Below are 5332 nucleotides of genomic sequence, written 5' to 3'. Positions count from 1 at the left end.
AGTAACAGACACCTTCAAAACAATATGTAATATGTACAATATACACACTGCAAGTATATATATAATGTAGTAACAGACACCTTCATAACAATATGTAATATGTACAATATACACACTGCAAGTATATAGATGAATACTTGTATATACAATGTATTGCCAAAAGTATTCTGAGAGTTTCACACTCTGAGCAGAGTTTGGAATGGGCCCCTTCCTCTTCCAACATGACTGTGCACCAGTGCACAAAGCAAGGCCCATAAAGACATGGATGCCAGAGTCTGGTGTGGATGAACTTGACTGGCTTGCACAGAGTCCTGACCTGAACACCTTTGGGATGAATTAGAATGGAGACTGAGAGCCAGGCCTTCTCCACCAACATCAGTGTGTGACCTCACCGATGCGCTTTTGGAAGAACGCTGGAAAAATTGCTATAAACACACTCTGCAACCTTGTGGACAGCCTTCCCAGGAGAGTTGAAGCTGTGATAGCTGCAAAATAATATAGTGTATCTATGGAATGTCAATTAAAAACAAAATTAATTAATTTATGATCATGATTTATGTTAGGCCAGCAGAGACGGCCTTGCTGGCCCTGACGACCCACCACTGACCTCAGGATGGTTGGTCATGGTGGAGGTCTGCGCTCCACTCTGTGACTTTCTGGTTACTTTTGTGGAGTCCCGCGTGGAAACACACAACTATGTGATCAACAAGCAGGTGTTGATCAAACACACAGCAGCTTTTTGTGCTGCTTGATGGCGTTCCAGCATCTTTCATGCCAGAACTCCTTAAAAAAACCCCCGTAGAGGACGCAACTTAGGGGGCAGAAAGAAAGTCCTGGATCCTGCTTGTAGTCCCGCCCTGACATCTGTCATCTCAAACACACATCCAGACTTTCCTCCCACCTCGGTCCGTGCCCCGGTCCACCTTTCACTTCCCCCACGTCACCAATGCCCACAAGCGTGTCTGGCTGACCTTGGATCAGTGAGGACGGATCAAAAGCCCCCCCGCCTGCCTTCTCATTCATCTTGTGTCAGAACGCCAGCTTGGCCAAACAAGCTCGGGGAAGCAACCTCCAGCCAGGGACTTCTCCAGCGTCGGCGGAACCATCCGTCAAATTAGCGGCGCTCTCTGGACCTTGGACCGGCCTCACATGCTCGGGCTTCTGGCCGTCAGGTGACTGAACACGCAGACATTTGTGTGTCCTCACGCATCGTGACATGCTTACTTTGGACCCAGGTCTTGTTTTCACATTCAGGCGGCGTTTTGTGGTTTAGTATTCTTCTCAGGACCAAAAATTAATTTGGCTCCGCGTTCACTCAGGCATTTTTGTCCTGGGACTTGACTGGGCAGCTTTGGTGATATTTCACGTGACAGAACTCCATCATTTAATAATAATAATAATAGATTTTATTTGTAAAAGCACTTTACATTGAGCAAACAACCTCAAAGTGCTACAGTGCATTTACAAAAAAAACAACAACAACGCTAGAACCACAAATAGCTGCCCCCAACAAGTAAAATAAATAGTAAAAAAAAAATTTAACTAGAACAGCCTAATAGCTAGAACTAGCACACATAAATCTAAAAAAAGGCTTTTTTTTTTTTAAAGAAGGGTTTTTAAGCCTTTTTTAAAAGCATCCACAGTCTGTGGTGCCCTCAGGTGGTCAGGGAGAGCGTTCCACAGACTGGGAGTGGCGGAGTAGAAAGCGTGGTCTTTTCCATTCACAAAAAGCTTCTGTAAAAAGTGCAGTTCCCCTTTAAAAGGAACTGTATTGCGTTTGCTCTTCTAGTACGTTTTGCACCAAATAACCCTCACCCTGATCCTAATAATAATAATAATAATAGATTTTATTTGTAAAAGCACTTTACATTGAGAAAACAACCTCAAAGTGCTACAGTGCATTTACAAAAATAAAAAACAAACAAACAAAAAAAACAACAACAACGCTAGAACTACAAATAGCTGCCCCCAACAAGTAAAATAAATAGTAAAAAAAAAAATAGAACTAGAACAGCCTAATAGCTAGAACTAGCACACATATATCTAAAAAAAAGGTTTTTTTAAAAAGACAGGTTTTTAAGCCTTTTTTAAAAGCATCCACAGTCTGTGGTGCCCTCAGGTGGTCAGGGAGAGCGTTCCACAGACTGGGAGCGGCGGAGTAGAAAGCGTGGTCTTTTCCATTCACAAAAAGCTTCCCCTTTAAAAGGAACTGTATTGCGTTTGCTCTTCTAGTACGTTTTGCACCAAATAACCCTCACCCTGATCCTAATAGTAATAATAATAATAATAATAATACATTTTATTTGTAAAAGCACTTTACATTGAGCGAACAACCTCAAAGTGCTACAGTGCATTTAAAACATTTAAAACAAACAAACAAAAAACAACAACAACAACGCTAGAACCACAAATAGCTGCCCCCAACAAGTAAAATAAATAGTAAAAAAAATTGAAACTAGAACAGCCTAATAGCTAAAACTAGCACACATAAATCTAAAAAAAGGCTTTTTTTTTATTTAAAAGAAGGGTTTTTAAGCCTTTTTTAAAAGCATCCACAGTCTGTGGTGCCCTCAGGTGGTCAGGGAGAGCGTTCCACAGACTGGGAGCAGCGGAGTGGAAAGCGTGGTCTTTTCCATTCACAAAAAGCTTCTGTAAAAAGTGCAGTTCCCCTTTAAAAGGAACTGTAAACTGCGTTTGCTCTTCTAGTACGTTTTGCACCAAATAACCCTCACCCTGATCCTAATAATAATAATAATAATAATAATACATTTTATTTGTAAAAGCACTTTACATTGAGCAAACAACGTCAAAGTGCTACAGTGCATTTACAAAAAAACAAAAAAAACAAAACAACAACGCTAGAACCACAAATAGCTGCCCCCAACAAGTAAAATAAATAGTAAAAAAAAACTTGAACTAGAACAGCCTAATTGCTAGAACTAGCACACATGAATCTAAAAAAAGGCTTTTTTAAAAAGACAGGTTTTTAAGCCTTTTTTAAAAGCATCCACAGTCTGTGGTGCCCTCAGGTGGTCAGGGAGAGCGTTCCACAGACTGGGAGCGGCGGAGTAGAAAGCGTGGTCTTTTCCATTCACAAAAAGCTTCTGTAAAAAGTGCAGTTCCCCTTTAAAAGGAACTGTATTGCGTTTGCTCTCCTAGTACGTTTTGCACCAAATGACCCTCACCCTGATCCTAATAATAATAATAATAATAATAATAATAATAATACATTTTATTTGTAAAAGCACTTTACATTGAGCGAACAACCTCAAAGTGCTACAGTGCATTTAAAACATTTAAAACAAACAAACAAAAAACAACAACAACAACGTTAGAACCACAAATAGCTGCCCCCAACAAGTAAAATAAATAGTAAAAAAAAATTTGAACTAGAACAGCCTAATAGCTAGAACTATCACACATACATCTAAAAAAAGGCTTTTTTAAAAAGACAGGTTTTTAAGCCTTTTTTAAAAGCATCCACAGTCTGTGGTGCCCTCAGGTGGTCAGGGAGAGCGTTCCACAGACTGGGAGTGGCGGAGTAGAAAGCGTGGTCTTTTTCATTCACAAAAAGCTTCCCCTTTAAAAGGAACTGTATTGCGTTTGCTCTTTTAGTACGTTTTGCACCAAATAACCCTCACCCTGATCCTAATAATAATAATAATAATAATAATTATACATTTTATTTGTAAAAGCACTTTACATTGAGCGAACAACCTCAAAGTGCTACAGTGCATTTAAAACATTTAAAACAAACAAACAAAAAACAACAACAACAACGCTAGAACCACAAATAGCTGCCCCCAACAAGTAAAATAAATAGTAAAAAAAATTGAAACTAGAACAGCCTAATAGCTAGAACTAGCACACATAAATCTAAAAAAAGGCTTTTTTTTATTTAAAAGAAGGGTTTTTAAGCCTTTTTTTAAAAGCATCCACAGTCTGTGGTGCCCTCAGGTGGTCAGGGAGAGCGTTCCACAGACTGGGAGCGGCGGAGTAGAAAGCGTGGTCTTTTCCATTCACAAAAAGCTTCTGTAAAAAGTGCAGTTCCCCTTTAAAAGGAACTGTATTGCGTTTGCTCTTCTAGTACGTTTTGCACCAAATAACCCTCACCCTGATCCTAATAATAATAATAATAATAATAATAATACATTTTATTTGGAAAAGCACTTTACATTGAGCAAACAACCTCAAAGTGCTATAGTGCATTTACAAAAATAAAAAACTAACAAACAAAAAAAACAACAACAACGCTAGAACCACAAATTGCTGCCCCCAACAAGTAAAATACTTAGTAAAAAAAAATTGGAACTAGAACAGCCTAATAGCTAGAACTATCAACATATATCTAAAAAAAGGCTTTTTTAAAAAGACAGGTTTTTAAGCCTTTTTTTAAAAGCATCCACAGTCTGTGGTGCCCTCAGGTGGTCAGGGAGAGCGTTCCACAGACTGGGAGCGGCGGAGTAGAAAGCGTGGTCTTTTCCATTCACAAAAAGCTTCTGTAAAAAGTGCAGTTCCCCTTTAAAAGGAACTGTATTGCGTTTGCTCTTCTAGTACGTTTTGCACCAAATAACCCTCACCCTGATCCTAATAATAACAATAATAATAATAATAATAATAGATTTTATTTGTAAAAGCACTTTACTTTGAGCAAACAACCTCAAAGTGCTACAGTGCATTTACAAAAATAAAAAACAAACAAACAAAAAAAACAACAACAACGCTAGAACCACAAATAGCTGCCCCCAACAAGTAAAATAAATAGTAAAAAAAAATTTGAACTAGAACAGCCTAATTTCTAGAACTATCACACATATATCTAAAAAAAGGTTTTTTTTAAAAAGACAGGTTTTTAAGCCTTTTTTAAAAGCATCCACAGTCTGTGGTGCCCTCAGGTGGTCAGGGAGAGCGTTCCACAGACTGGGAGCGGCGGAGTAGAAAGCGTGGTCTTTTCCATTCACAAAAAGCTTCTGTAAAAAGTGCAGTTCCCCTTTAAAAGGAACTGTATTGCGTTTGCTCTTCTAGTACGTTTTGCACCAAATAACCCTCACCCTGATCCTAATAATAACAATAATAATAATAATAATAATAGATTTTATTTGTAAAAGCACTTTACTTTGAGCAAACAACCTCAAAGTGCTACAGTGCATTTACAAAAATAAAAAACAAACAAACAAAAAAAACAACAACAACGCTAGAACCACAAATAGCTGCCCCCAACAAGTAAAATAAATAGTAAAAAAAAATTTGAACTAGAACAGCCTAATTTCTAGAACTATCACACATATATCTAAAAAAAGGTTTTTTTTAAAAAGACAGGTTTTTAAGCCTT

At 38.1% G+C, this 5332-nt stretch overlaps 1 long non-coding RNA gene across 1 annotated transcript; it reads right to left on the bottom strand.

The window, feature by feature from the left end:
- Window positions 1-292: 292 nt before the first annotated feature.
- LOC133660537 (uncharacterized) lies at window positions 293-751 on the bottom strand. Its single transcript, XR_009827827.1, has 3 exons — window positions 608-751; window positions 393-485; window positions 293-324 (listed from the first exon to the last, which is right to left on the bottom strand). It is a non-coding gene; the product is annotated as an uncharacterized LOC133660537 (long non-coding RNA).
- Window positions 752-5332: the final 4581 nt, after the last annotated feature.

This window comes from Entelurus aequoreus, linkage group LG11 (assembly GCF_033978785.1).
Source record: "Entelurus aequoreus isolate RoL-2023_Sb linkage group LG11, RoL_Eaeq_v1.1, whole genome shotgun sequence".
NCBI lineage: Eukaryota > Metazoa > Chordata > Actinopteri > Syngnathiformes > Syngnathidae > Entelurus > Entelurus aequoreus.
This window is presented reverse-complemented; position numbering and strand designations above follow the sequence as displayed.